This window comes from Hylobates moloch, unplaced genomic scaffold (assembly GCF_009828535.3).
Source record: "Hylobates moloch isolate HMO894 unplaced genomic scaffold, HMol_V3 SCAFFOLD_16, whole genome shotgun sequence".
Taxonomy (NCBI): Eukaryota; Metazoa; Chordata; class Mammalia; order Primates; family Hylobatidae; genus Hylobates; species Hylobates moloch.
This window is the reverse complement of record NW_026652291.1, coordinates 78,807,799-78,824,077: the sequence shown is the minus strand read 5'-3', so window position 1 is coordinate 78,824,077 and position 16,279 is coordinate 78,807,799.

The following is a 16,279-nucleotide window of genomic DNA, read 5'->3' as shown; positions in this document are numbered from 1 at the left end:
CCAGCAGAACTTGCTGAAGGATAGTCATAACGTCATAAATAGACGTTACATCTTTACAAAAATACCGTTTGTATTAACTATTTGAATAGATTTAGCTTTCTCCACTTGAGCTGCAAAAGTTGTGACAAATACAGTTCATAGTTTATAAATATTAATGTAAAATCTTAGAATAGATGAGTCATTTCTCAAGATAACCCAATTAGCGTATAGTAGTGCTAAAATTTAAACCCATCTACTTTAAACAGTATTCAGACTTTTTTGCTATGTCTTATTTTTTCATCACTTTTTGTTTAAAAATCTTAACATATTATCACAAAATAAATGATTTTTACTTTATATCTAATATTATGTTGAATGATATTTACTTCTTCATACTGCATTTTTCAGAAAAAAACCCAGAGATAAAATGCATAATTTAATGTCCAGTTAGTTTTTCTATTTATAATTGTCTAGTTTTTGTTTTGTTTTGTTTTTAGGCAAGTTTTATCCATCATTAATATCAAAGTTATATTGCTTCATAAAAGAAGGTTGAAAATATATTTCTTTTTCTAGCTTCTGGAGCATTTTGAATTGACTTGGCAATATTTAATCTTTGAAACTTTAGTAACATTCTCCTAATAAATAAGTATATACTCTCAAAACAATAAAGTTTCGAGAGTAGCACTTCAATACCTTTTCCTATTTTTTTTTTGGAAATCAGTCTGTTTAATTTGTTTCATTGCTGCATTTCTATTAAAAATGATTTCTTCTAGAAAATAGTTTTATCTAAATTTGCAAATATATTTGCAAATTGTTATGCAAAACTGTCTTATACTCTATAATATTTCCTATGTTTGATGGCTATTTTTAACTTTTAAAGAATTATTTTGTGTACTTGTCTCTGTACTTCTGCTTCAGTCTTCTGTAATTCCTGCCTTATGCAATATGTCAGTTTCTCTTTTGTGCATACATAATGGAATCCAGCACGAGATAAACAGATGTTGTTCAGCCTTTTAAAGCGTGCATGAAACATTGTTTTTACTGATGTAAGGGAAAAAAGAATAAAGAAAGCCTCAATAACTCTGATATGGTTTGGCTGTGTCCCTACCCAAATTTAAACTTGAGTTGTATCTCCCAGAATTCCCACATGTTGTGGGAGAGACCCAGGGGGAGGTAATTGAATCACGGGGGCCAGTCTTTCCCATGCTATTCTCATGATAGTGAATAACTCTCATGAGATCTGATGGGTTTATCAGGGGTTTCCGCTTTTGATTCTTTCTTATTCTTCTGCCTGCTGCCGTGTAAGAAGCGCCTTTTGCCTCCCTCCTTAAATCTGAGGCCTCTCCCGCCATGTGGAACTGTAAGTCCAGTTAAACCTCTCTTTCTTCCCAGTCTCCAATACGTCTTTATCAGCAGCATGAAAACAGACTAATTCAGTAAATTGGTACCAGGAAAGTGGGGTGTTGGTGAAAAAATACCCCAAAATGTGGAAGCGACTTTGGAACTGGGTAACAGGCAGAGGCTGGAACAGTTTGGAGGGGTCAGAAAAAGACAGGAAAATGTGAGAAAGTTTGGGATTTCCTAGAGACTTGTTGAATGGCTTTGCCCAAAATGCTGAAAGCCATATTCCAGGCTGAAGTGGTCTCAGATGAAGATGAGGAACTCGTTGAGAGCTGGATTAAAGGTGACTCTTGTTATGTACTGGCAAAGAGACTGGTGGCATTTTGCCCTGCCCTAGAGATTTGTGGAACTCTGAACTGAGAAAGAAGATTTAGGATATCTGGCTGAAGAAATTTGTAAGCAGCAAGGCATTCAAGAAGTGACTTGGGTGCTGGTAAAGGCATTGAGTTTTATAAGGGAAGCAGATCATAAAAGTTCGGAAAATTTGCAGCCTGACTATGCAATAGAAAAGAAAAACCCATTTTCTGGGGAGAAATTCAAGCTGGCTGCAGAAATTTGCATAAGTAGCAAGGAGCCTAATGTTAATCCCCAAGACCATGGGGAAAATGTCTCCAGGGCATGTCCAAAACCTTCCTGGCAGCCCCTTTCACCACAGGTGAAGAGGCCCGGGAGAAAAAAGTGGATTTGTGGGGTGGGCCCAGGGTCCCGGTGCTGTGTGCAGCCTAGGGATTGGGTTCCGTGTGTCCCAGCCACTCCAGCCATGGCTGAAAGGGGCCAACATAAGGCTCAGGCTGTGGATTCAGAGGGAGGAAACCCCAAACCTTGGCAGCTTCCTAGTAGAAAGGGGAACCGTCATACACTGGTGGTGGGAATGTAAATTATTAGAACCACTATGGATAACACTATGGAGGTTCCTAAAACATCTAAAAATATAACTACCATTTAGCTGACAATTCCACTGCTGAGGATATACTCAAAAGAAAAAATATATATTAAAGAGATATTTGCAATCTCATATTTATTGCAGCACTATTCACTATAATCAATATATGGAATCAACCTAAGTGTCTGTAAACTGACGAATGGATAAAGAAAAGGTTGTACACAAATGCGATGTAATATGATTTATCTGCAAAGCAGAAGTGAAATCTCGTCATTTGCAACAACATAGATAGAACCGAAGAACATTTTGTTAAGTGAAATAAGCTAAGCACAGAAAGACAAATATATTTTCACTCATAGGTGAGAGCTACGAAGATGAATCTCATGAAGGTAAAGTGTAGAATGATGGCTACCAGAGGCTGGGAAGGGTAGTGGGAATGCGGGTATAAAGAGGGATTGGTTAATGGGAATAACAACAGAGTTGGATAGAAGGAATGAGATACTGTGTTTGGTAGCATGACAGGGTGACTATAATTAACAATAATTTATTGTACATTTTCAAATAACTAGAAGAGTGGAATTGGAATGTTCCAAACACAAAGAAATAATAAATGTTTCAGGTGACGAATATTCCAATTACTCTAATTTGATTATTGCCCGTTGTATGCTAGTATCGAAATATCACATATGCCCTATAAATATGTATAACTACGTATCCATAAAAATTAAAAATCACTTCTGGGACTATTAGGAGTGGAAATACATTTCTTATTATACTGCTAAGTTCAGTTAAAAGCCTTGACTACTTCATATAAAACAAACACAGAAGACTGAAAAGCAGGGAAAGAAGGCAGACCATCAAAGGTCCTCAGGACCCAGCAAACAACACAGAAGTGAGCTCCCTGGGTTTTATTTCTAGGATGAGATAATACCCCATTGTGGTTTTGATTGGCATTTCTCTGATGATTAGTGAATTTGGACATTTTTTAATATACATTTTGGCCATACGTATGTCTTCTTTGGAGAAATGTCTATTCAGATCTTTTGCCCATTTTTAATCATATTATCTGGTTTTTTGCTATTGTGTTGTTTGAGCTTCTTATATTTTCTGGTTATTAATCTCTTGCCAGTTGAATAGTTTATAAATATTTAATTCCATTCTGTAGACTGTCTCTTCACTTTGTGGATTGTGTTCTTTGCTCTACAGAGCTTTTTAGCTTGATATGATTCCATTTGTTTATTTTTGCATTGGTTGTCTATGTTTTTGAGGTAAGATGGCATTTGCTCATATGTTAGAAACACATACTAAGCAATGTATTTTTGCATAGTAAATATATATACATATTTATACACAAACACATAGAGTAAAAGGATACATATTATTAATAATATGGTAGGTTACCTCTGTGGACAAAATAGTGGCTGCATAGAATTGGAGAGGGAAAAATATATTCATTTTATATTTAAAGTACTATTTGTTTTACATATACAATAAAACAGGGAGTAAAGTGTATTATTCATATTTTAACATTTTACTGATGACATACAGAATCTATCATAATAAAGTAAGAGAAAATGTACGTAGTACAGAAATGAAGCATTTAAGGCTAAATAATAAATAGAAAAAACATAAGAACAGTAGAAATTTGCTAATAAAATTGGTTAAAAAGTAAAATGTACATAGGTTATAGGCTGGAAATAATTGAACACAGAAAAATCAGAAAACCTTCCCATTCATTTTTTTTGTTGGGTGTTTATTTTTTGAGGAAAGTGTTTATATCATAAAAGAGAAAAAAATAATGCCCCATTCAGAAGATATTTTTTTTTTTCTATAGATTTACCACTGTGGACCACCTCATCTGTGCCAGGGGTAACTCATCAATCTCAGTAACAAATTTAAAATGGCAGGGTGCAATACATTCAAACATAAAATCTACCCTTTGCTCACCACTCTACCCATGGGTCCTAATTCATTCCTAATGCTGCAGTGAAAAGTCATGCTTAAGAACTCTTACACCAGCTGTGTTTCTCATGCGAACTTTGTACATGGTAAAGTTGAGATTAATTCAATAATAAATTGAACCATTGCCTCAGTCTTTTTAAAAGAGCTGAATTCATCAATGCTCACACTTCACTTATGAAGGGCATTAATATTTCTGCATATTTCTGTTGCATAATTGTTGTTAATCGAATAAATATAAACACACATATTTCATGGCAGAAGACCTTCACAGTTTTCTCTACTGAAGAATTTCATTATTTTAATGGATTTTAATATCTTAGGTGGATAAATATTTTTAAAAGCTTAAGACAGGGCTTTGTAATTATGCATAGCCACCTGCTCTGAGTCATATATTTAGTTTAGAATGCTAAGCCTACAGATTTACAGGTTTTTTCCATTTGGACTCTAAATGCTGGCCTGAATCTGTCACATAATTTCTAAGTAGTTTTGTACACAGAACAGTCTGAATCACTAAGAGCAAGTCACTAGTCGAGGTGGAAGATATTGTCTCCAAGTCAGAAGGGTTGTTATATGCTATTTATATCACAGCTTGTCCAGTGGCTGAGTCTATCTAATAGTGTGTGAAAAGTGAAGTGGATAAATATATTTGCAATTTAATGGCCTTCATTTGAATTCTTTTATTTTCAGTACTGTACTAAGGTGTAATTAATCTATTTCCCTGGAAAAATACAGAAATTAAGCTTGAGACAAACATGAACAAAGAAATAAATTACAGTTTTTAGTACTTTGTCTTAAAATGCTAATAAATACTGAAATTTATTTCTTTTCAGAATAGGCAAATAACTAGAGAATATACTATGAAACATAATTTATGCAGAAAATATAAGAGCAGAATGTGGATACATGTCAATACTTCATTTTAAAATTCTCTGCTTTTACATAGAAAAATAAATTTTACCTTCTCATACAGGTGAATACACCCTAAAATTGCTTTAATTTAGTTTAAAATTGAAATCATTTTCTTTCTTGTCAGCGTTTTATGGAAGTCATTGAAGCCAAGATACCACAGTCAGGAAGATCTTTCCATTTCAATCTGCTAAAGGCTGATGCTCATATTTTAATTTTATCTTTAATATTATTTCAAAAATAAGTTATTTTTAACCGAATAATAAGTAAGGTAATGATTTCTCTTAGTAAACTGACAGAGAACAGAAGCAAAATAGGTAAGATTTCAATTCGTTCTGTAAGCTGAACCATCCCGCTTTTCATCAAATATAGTCCATCTGATCTCGAAAAGCAGCATACAAACAAGTTTCTAGTTTAATACCACAAGGATAACCAAAATATTTCATTTTAATGCACTCTGTGTTAAATCCTAACTCCATCTGTAACTTTTTCAAGAGTAGAAATGTCATTGTTATTTGTTCTCAGTCAGCTCCCACCAGCTATGCCGCATTATCTGTGAGTGATTCTTATATATGTTGTCCAGGATATTGTAGTTAGATGTAGCCCTGTGGCAAAGAGGTAATCATATTGATTTTTCAGCACTGCAGCAAATACTCTCGTGTCCAACTGCTAAGCTTTGGCAAAAAATAAATAAAACCACAACTATCAGAACTGCCGTTGAAGCAAGATTCCAAGTGCCTCCAAATCATCTGCTGCAAGGTCATTCCAGAAAGTATTGCCCTGTTAACTAGGATGCCCTGGATAATACTTGCAGCTTTCCAGGCTTTCCACCGGCTGGTTATTCTGGGCTACTTTCTTCATGACTATTTTTGTAGGTGTCAACACAAAATATTAGAGAGCAACTTGTTTTACAAATCAAGATATAAGCAATATGTTTGCTATACTTTGAGCACTAGGAAAATAGAGATAATAAGAAAATTGTTTGTTTTAGTTCTCCTAAAATAACTAAAAAAATGTTTGAAAAACATTCAATAAAATATAACGTATGAAAAGAAGAGTTTTTCACAATGCTTTAAGGAAGTCTTGTTTTAATGTAGTCAGTGAAGAAGTTTTTCACTTGTTGATTATAAATGTTTCGCTTTGCTTTGCTTTTTTGGATAACTAATATATTGTTCAGAAATATAGATAAAATTAGATAATTTCCCCCTACCTGGAAATTATAGAATATGTTAGCAATTACTGCATTTTTGGAATTTAGTTATCATTACTTGACAATAAATACGTTTTTTGTTTTGTTTTGTTTTGCTTTTGTTGTTTTTTTGTTTGTTTGTTTTTGAGATGGCATCTCTCTCTGCCTCCCAGGCTGGAGTGCAGCAGCACAATCTCAGCTCACAGCAACCTCCACTTCCTGGGTTCAAGCAATTCTCCTGCCTCAGCCTCCCGAGTAGCTGGAATTACAGTCACCGGCCGCCATGCCTGGCTAATTTGTTGTATTTTTAGTAGAAATGAAGTTTTACCATGTTGGCCAGGCTGGTCTTGAACTCCTGACCTCAAGTAATCCACCCACCTCAGCCTCCCAAAGTGCAGGATTACAAGCGTGAGCCATCACGTCCAGCCACAATAAACAGTTTTTAATAAAATAATATCAATCATTGTTTGGGCCATAAATAGCAACATAACATTATCTCAACTTTAAGTCCCTTGAAGATATATTCGTTAATTCAATCACTTATTTATTCATTTTTTTAGCTCAAAATATACATACCGAGTGTACAGGATTCTGTGTTCCCTCAAGGAGCATTATATGTGGGAAGAAACATGGACATGTTAAGAAATAGTACATTATCAAGTCAAACTGCAAAACCAAGATATGTCATGATAATGACAAATCATGCCACTCCTCTGTTTAACACATTCTAGTGGTGATCTGGTGCACTTAAAGTCCACTTTCCAAGTGAAGTTCTACGTGGTCCTACATAGTCGAGGCTCTGTTTACCTCTCTTGTTAGTCACCAGAACCCAGCCACACGGACATTTCTTCTCCTCCACCTCCTCCTCATACTGTTCCTCTTCCTCATCCTCTTCTCCTTCCTTCTTCTCCTCCTTTCTCTTTCTTCTTCTTCTCCTCCTATTTCTCCTTCTTCTTCTCCTCCTCTTATTTCTCCTTCTTTAATCAATCATGACTCTTTTATTCCTCAGCGATACGTATCATGTGCATCTTTACCCAGATGGATGATGCCTTTTCTGAATCTTTTATGGTTAATAATCAGATCAAATGTCATCTCCCAAGGAAATTATGTTGAATATAGTCTCGCGCTCTCCACTATTATCATATTGCCCCTTTTCATTTCTTGTACAGCAGTTAAAATTCTATGAGATAATTCTATTTATCTATCTTTCAATAAAATATCTAAATATTTTCTGTCTATCATCTACCTCGATCAAACTGTCAAATATTGTCTGTGCATCTACTGGTACATTAATCCCATGGGATCACCTACCTTGTCTAGAATGTCCGTGAGATTAACACTAGTGCTGGTAACAGTGCTCACATCAGAGTAGCTGATTAATGAATATTTATTAAAATAATAAATATATAACATTAAACAACAAGGCTTTATATGCCCAGTACCAGTTATACTGCTTCTTAATTATATTTACTTGATAGATGTTAAATTGAACTCCACTTTTAGAGTATACATGAAATATTAGCCACCCTTTCAGGTTTCATAAGACTTTAACAGACAGATAACAGATAAACAGACATGACAGGAAGATGAAATAACATATATGGAAAAACAGAGCCATTAATGATTTATGTAACTTGAAGCTCTATGTAAATTTATATAGCTGAGACACATAGTGAAATTTTGGAGTAAAACAATCTTGGATAATGAACTATGGTGTAGGAGAAAGAGGAAACATGAACATAGAGGGTCTAAGATATAATTCAAGTAAATTTGAATTTTATCTGTTGGTTGACAGGGATTCATAATCAAGTAAAAGGCAAGGAAGAATGATCAGGAATTGTTACTTGTATATTTATTGATTGATTGTCTTACTTTTGGCTGAGAAACAGGCTGGAAAGATTATTCTCCTGGCACTGTGGAGAAAATGAGACTAGAGGCAGAAAGGCCAATTAGAAGTCTACTATAATAGTCAAAGAAAAAGATGGTTGGAGTCTGAACTAAGGCATTGTCAGAGAGGAGACTTGAATTTCAGATATATTTCTGATGTAATATTAACAAGATTTAGACAACCTATTATAAGTAACATAGAAAAATTGAAGACAAAGCCCATGAATTGTTGCCAGGTATATTATGTTATAAATGAAAAGAATATACTTAGAGAATAAAGAATGATAAATTTAATCTTGATATCTTTGAATTTGAAGACCTGTTGTTAAGTCAAAATGAGTGTATCCAGATATCAGTAGGTACCGAACATATTAGAAAATAAATATCATGGCAAAAGGGCTGAAGTCTTCTTTGAGTCAATGTTGTTATCCCAGTGTCCTATATAGCTTTTGGGACATACTATGGGATCAGTAAGTATTTGTTTTGTGTAGGTAAGTGATAGTAGCGTTTACAGGGATAAATGAGATCATCTCAGCAGATTATACAGAGTGAAAAGGGAAGAACCTTGGAAAATGTCATCATCTGTATTAAAGCACACCATTGTCCCCTAATATTGGCAATGATTGATCACATATTTCTCAAAAATAAAGAAAAATAATTTCACTAAGTTACTATGCAAACTTACTTTTTCACTATAACATTTTTAGGAAGATATTCTGATAAAAATTAATTTATAAAATTAATAATATTCGTAAATATAGTCAAATGCCATTAGACAATATATAATTCATTATTCAATTTTATGCAGAAACTTAAGGACATGGTTAAATGTCTCTTAATTTTGATTATTTCTGGAATTGATATAGATAAAATTACATTCTAATGAGATACACTAGACATACCATGTGGAACCATAACACACAGCTAGCAAAGAGGTTTCTAATGAACTTTATTGCCTATATCTTGGAATGGGATTATTCCCCAAATGATGAGAATGACACTTTAGGGGATCTATCCCCAGACATCTCCAATGGCTCAAAACTGGAGCAGAATGAACTATAGTAGAAGTCTCTAAAAGAATACCTATAATAAAAATTTATGAAAATAATGGATGTATAATATTTATACTATTTAAACTTGATGTTGTGAAAAAAGGCAGATTTTCCTTGGAACGTTTTGTTTCACTTCCATGTCTTGTATTTATAAATCTAATACTAAAAGGTAGTAGTTTTTTTTTAATGCAAGTCTTCTGAAGAAATGTCAATAAGAAAAATTATAGCTTTCTTCCCTAGTCAGAAAAGAACTTTGCAAATAGAAAGCTACAAAGTAAATTTTATTTGTTGACCTTATGTTGTATTTTTCTTCTCTCATAGAAACTCAGAAAAAGAGTTACCAACAAAGAACTTGAGGTGAGTAAAAAAAATTCCAGACTTTCTTACCAACTGCAAAATACACCTCCTAAAACCAGTCTCTATAATGAACAGTTGTTGGAAGCTAACGATTTATTGCTTCAGTTGTCATTAATTTAGCAACAGTAACCTAATAGCCATCTATTCTCTCCTTAAACATTGTTGTATTGCAGTAGAATGAAGAATAACTTGAATAGTCTTTACAAGTAGAAAGACTGGACCTCAAAACTTGTGTCTTTCGGAAGAAGATGTGGAAGGAGCCACTGTTGATTTAAATGACACCAGTAACAACTACAAAGGTAGATTAATGAATGCATTCAATTTGATATAGACAGAAAAAGGAATGGACGCATTCTGTTGTGAACAATTCTACCGCTGGATATACTTTACCAAAATGAGTGCTTATGTAATCCAGAAACGTACAAAAAAGATTATGGGAAAAACTGTTCACTGATAGAATGGTTGGTTAACCTCTTGTATAATCAAAGGAATACTACACAGCAATAAACATGAGTGAATGAAAGAATTACATACAACGATATTTCATAGCATAAATTTTTTAAAAGGCAGACATGCAAAATAATATATATCGTGTAATACCATTTATATAAAAGTTTTACAAAGAGGAGAAAAATTTTATTTAGGGGATAAATAACTGGATAATTATCTAAAATTTAAAAGTTCCCTAAAATTTAAAAATGGTTTTCTTTTCTTTTTCTTTTTTTTTTTTTTTTTTTTTTTTTTTGATATGGAGTCTCGCTATGTCGCTCATGCTGGAGTGCAGTGGTGCGATCTCGGCTCACTGCAACCTCCACTTCCCAGGTTCAAGCGATTCTCCTTCACCAGCCTCCCAAGAAGCTGGGATTACAGGCTCTGGCCACTACACCCAGCTAATTTTAGATTTTTAGTAGAGGCAGGGTTTCTCCATGTTGGCCAGGCTGGTCTCAAAACTCATGACCTCAAGTGACTCACCCGCCTCAGCCTCCCAAAGTGCTGGATTACAGGGGTGAGCCACCATGCCTGTTGCAAAAGGGTTTTCAATTAAACTTAACTACCTAATTAGGAGGAACTAGTGATTAGGAAGAGTCACACTGGGGAAGGGGAGCTCTGGGGTGCTAACAATACTCTATTCGTTGCTTTTAGTGGTAGTTACACAGTTGAATGTTTTGTTAAAAATACATTTATGGCTGTATGTACTCTTTAACATGTGATTTATTCTTCAAACGGAAATGGTTACTAAGAACAAGAAGAAAGAAAGACCTGATAAGAAATAAGAAAAATAAACAACTTAAAATTGGTATTTAAGAGAGAAAGAAAATAAGTTCAAGGAAGATTAGTCTCAAATATGATAAAGAGGAACTGAAAATGATCTGGAAGTGTTCTCCATCTGTGGGTAGTTTTGCCTTGCCAGGTTCTGCTCAGTTTATTTCTTTTCACATAAGCCAGTTATCTAAAAATACAATGCATGCTACAACTATCAGGATGCTAAATGTAGAGTCCTTGTAAGACACATGGCTGGCAAATGTAAAATAGTTACTTGCATAAAATTGGTGAGAAATTAAAGAATATAATATGAAGGAAAAGAAAACTAATCAGAGAGAAAATTGTATGTAAAAATTAACAGTAAACTTGAGTCTAAACTAATTAATGCAAATTAAGAGAGTAATTACAATGTCCTTAATTGACAATGTTTAAATATTATAAGAAATTTCTAAGAATCTAATCCTTCTCAAATTCCATATTTTTTTTGCAAATATAGATTATGAATATTATAAATGTCACATGGTTGACACTGTCTTTATACCTGAATAGAGAGAAAAAAATATTGTAGGCTTATATTTTACCAGGTTTTTTTATTTTTTATTATGAGAAAAATTATTTCTAGATTTCTTAGTGTTCATATGTATTTTCTATTGTATGAGACAAATTACCAGAATAGTTACTAGAACGACTCTGAATAATGTGGTCTAAACCAGCAGTCCCCAAGCTTTTTAGCACCAGGGAGCAGTTTCATGGAAGCCAATTTTTCCACAGACTGGTGGGGGATAGTTTTGGAATGAAACTGTTCCACTTCAGATTATCAGCATTGTTTACTATCACTTCCCTACTGTACTATTGAATACTAGAATGTACTCCTTCTATCTAACTGACTCCTTAGTAATTGTTGTTTTAGAAGTGTTTAAGATTCACTTCTGACATGATTTGGATGTATTTTCCCCTCCAGATCTCATGTTGAAATGTGATCCCCAGTGTTGGAGGTTGGGCCTGTTGGGATAAGTTTGGGTCATAGGAGCAGATCCCTCATAAATGGCTTGGTGCCCTCCCTATGATAATGAGTGAGTTCTGACTCTGTTAGTTCACATGAGATCTGGTTGTTCAGAAAGCCTGGAACCCCACACCCCTGCCTTCTCTCTCACTATGTGATATGCTGGCTTCCTGTCACCTTCCACCATGATTATAAGCTTTGTGAGCCCTCACCAGACGCAGATACTGTCATGATGCCTCTTGTACAGACTGCAGAATATGAGCCAAATAAACCTCTTTTCTTTATAAATTACCCAATCTCAGATATTCATTTATAGCAACACAGAACACAGAAAATTGGTACCAAGGAGTATGGCATTGCTAAAAATATACCTGAAGATGAGGGAGCGGCTTTGGAGCTGGGTAACAGGCAGAGGCAGGGAGAGTTTGGAGGACTCAAAAGAGTCAATTCTTAGACTTAAAAACAATTCTTAGAGAATTGTTAAATGGTTGTGACCAAAATGATGACAGAAATATGGACAGTAAAGGAGAGGCTGATGAGGTCTCAGATGAAAATTTGGAATTTATTGGGAATTGTAGTAAAGATCACCCTTGTCATGCCCTAGCAAGCAGCATGGATGCATTATGTCCATGTCCTAGGGATCTGCGGAAGGTTGAACTTAGGAATGATGACTTAGGGAATCTGGTGGAAGAGATATCTAAGCAGCAAATCATTCAAGATGTGGTCTGACTGCTTCTAACAACCTATGATCTGATACAAGAGTAAAGGAATAACTTAAAGTTGAAATTTATCATTAAAAGAGAAGCAAAGTTTGAAAGTTTAGAAAATTAACAGCCTGGCCACGTGGTAGAGAAGAAAAGAGAATTTTCCAAAAAGAAATATAAGCAGGATGTGGAGCAACCAATTACTAGAGATATGTGCATGACTAAAAGGAAGCCAAGTACTAACAGCCAAGACAATGGGGAAAAAGCCCTCAAAGGCATTTCAGACATTTTTGAGGAAGACTCTCCCATCCAGGTTCAGAGGGCTGGGAGGAATAAATGGTTCTGGGTACCAGATCTGAGGCCTTGCTGCCCTGTGCAGCTTCAGGACAGGACACTTCTCCCAGAAGCCTGACAGCTCTGGCCTCAGTCACAGCTCAAAGAGTTCCAGGTACAGCGCAGTTCACTGCTGCAGAAGGCACTAGGCACAGTATTGGAAGCTTCCTTGCGTGTTTTATCTGAAGGTGTGCAGAATGCAAGAGTGAAAGGAGACTTGGCCTCCACCAAGATTTCAGTGGATGTACCAGAAAGCCTGGGTGCCTAGGCAGAAGCCTGCCACGGGGTGGAGCCATGGCAGAGAACCTCTATTAGAGCAGTGTTCCAGGGAAATACGGGGTTGAAGCACTCACACAGAGTCCCCATTGGGAAACTGCCTAGTGAATCTGTGGGAACAGATCCTCTGCCCTCCAGACCCCAGAATTGTAGAGACACCTGTAGCTTGCACCCTGAGCCTAGAAATGCCACAAGCATTGGACTCCAATCCATGAGAGCAGCTGTAGATGCTACACACTGCAAAGCCACAGGGCTAGATATGCCCTAGACCTGGGAAGCTCACCCCTCACACCAGTGTGCCCAGGATGCAGAACATGGAGACAAGGATTATGTAGGAGCTTTAAAATTTAATGTCTGCCCTGCTGGGTTTTGGACTTGTGTGGGGGCTCTTGCTCCCTTTCTTTTAGCTGCTTCTTCCCTCTTGGAATGGGAATGTTTATCCACTTTCTGTACCACCATTGTATCTTAGAATTAAATAACCTGTTGTGGTTTTACATGCTCATAGGTGGGAGGAACTTGCTTTTAGTCTCAGATGAGACCTTGACTTTTAAGTTAATACTTGAAATGAGTTGAGAGTTTTGGCAACAATTGGGAAGGGGTAATTATATTTTGCAACGAGGGAATGATATGAGATTTGGGGGGGCAGAATTATATGGTTTGGATGTTTGGTCCCACCCAAATCTCATGTTAAAATGTGATCCCAGTGTTGAAGGTGGGGCCTGGTGGGAGTTGTTAATGTCATGGGAGAAGATGCATCATTAATGGCTTTGCGTCTTCCCCATGATAATGAGTGAGTTCTGATTGTTCGATCACATGACAGCTGATGGTTTAAAAAAGCCTGAGACCTTCCGCCTCTCTCTTGTCCCTACTCTTACCAAGTGATACACTGACTCCTGCTTTGCCTTCCACCATGTTAGCAAGCTTCCTGAGGCCTCACCAGAAGCAGATCCTGGCACTATGCTTCTTATATAGCTTGCAGAACTGTGAGCCAAATAAATCTATTTTCTTCGTATGTTAACCAGTCTTGGGTATTCCTATATTGCAATGCAAAATGAACTTACACAATTTGCCTGAATAATGGGAATATAATACCACTGTTTTGAAAAATGAGGCTCGATTTAGGTATTCCTATCCTGTAAGTTTTCTAGGAAATTCAAACATATAACTCTCTCCCTATTATAAATTTAATGACATAATAGCATGAATTATCTTTTAATCAGGCATCACATACAATGATCTAGGCATTAGGTTTCATAATAATATCACTACTGAACATAACCAAAAGAGCCCTCAATAATTTCAAATCTTGTAATAGTAATTTGTTTTTTAAAATGGAGGAATGATGATTCAATAACTTTTAAATGTAAAATTAATATTTATTAGTTTTACATCAATTTTCTGTATTTTATTAACTAATATTTTAAAATTTATAACTGCCACACAATAATTGTACACATTTTGGGGATACGATGTGATGTTTCATTGTATATGCACATTGTATAATGACCAAATCAGACTAATTACCACATTCATCACCTTAAACATTTATCATTTCTTTGTGGTAATAACATTCAAAATCTTTTATTACTTCTGTCTTGAAATATACGCTACTATGTTATTAGCTATAGTCACCTCACTGAACACCAGATCTAATTCTTCTTGCCTAACTGTACTCTATTGGAATCTTTTGATGAAAAAACTAGCCACAATTATTTTCTCTGATTGATTATATTTTATAGAAAAGTTTTACAGTATTTTTCATAAACATATGTATTTTCTCTAAATTAAGAATTTTGAAACTTCAAGTTTTTAGAAAAAACAAAACTTTTCCCCTAAGGAAACATCTGCTTTTATATCTGATGACAAATGTGTGGTGTGAATACTATCCGACACATGTTCATGTTTTGTACTTTTATGTCCCTATTTCTTTTTCTCTACTGTAGTGTTTATTACATGGCAGTATTATTCTGAACATTTACCTTGGCATTCCTTAAAACCAGCACAGTGCCTCATGCTCATGTTATTTCTTAAATAGCTAAAATATTAAAAATACCATATTAAGAGTTTTACCAAATTGTTAAGGACTCATAGGCAGTATACCATCAAAGGCACTACCCAAGGCAAATAAAGTCATGCTACTAAAATGTCTGTCTCTTTCCCAAATTATAACTATTATTATTTTTAATTAAAGGTCTCCAAAGCATTAGCTTAGTTTTCTGCACGTAATAAATGAGATAAGAGCATGGCTTTCTGGTAACTCAATAGTTACCAGTTCTTCGGAGGTCTTTAATATCCAAGTTAGTACTAAATGTAAAATAGTTATTACCTCATAAACTAGAAACACCTCCCATTATTACTGAAGTCTTATGGTGCCTGTATTGGAAGGTTTCAATTATTAACAAAAGTTGCTGCTGAACAGAGCACAAACAACTTTGCTGGACAAAAATTCAATAACATATGAGTGACCCAATTGCTAGAATAATTTCCCTAAGGAGAAATACTTTTCATGAAGTTAGCCAAAGAGCTCATGTCTTTTTTATGTTGTACCTATATTCCATAGAATATTGATTTCTATATTAACACTCAGAGAGCTCGACCTCCTTACAACCATGCACGTGTGTTTCCATCTGAAGTGCCACTGAGAGGGGCTGTGCACTTGAATAATTTTCTCTACTTCTTCTGGGCTCTCCTTGATTATAAACACACATACATATTTATGGTGTGAGTTCATTCATTTTAGGAATCAAAAAATAGCTGCATAATAAAAGCAAGGATGTGTTTAAAAATGAATAGCAAATCTCAGCATCAGATGCATGCTGTTAACCCCCAATCCTTAAGCTTTGTGGAAGCATCCTGATCTCATCATCATCATAAGGATAAGATATTTAACTTTATGACGACTGACCTGAATTTAAAAACAGAGGATGTAAGAAACATTAAATTGGCATGGTCCTATCATATATTAACTCTGATTTCTGTAATTTTTGTCTCGGAAAGTGTACATCATTACATATTTTCAGGAAAGTAAGAGACTTGAAGCCACATTTAGTCAGAAGTATGAACTTGGTAACCTTATTTTCAGTT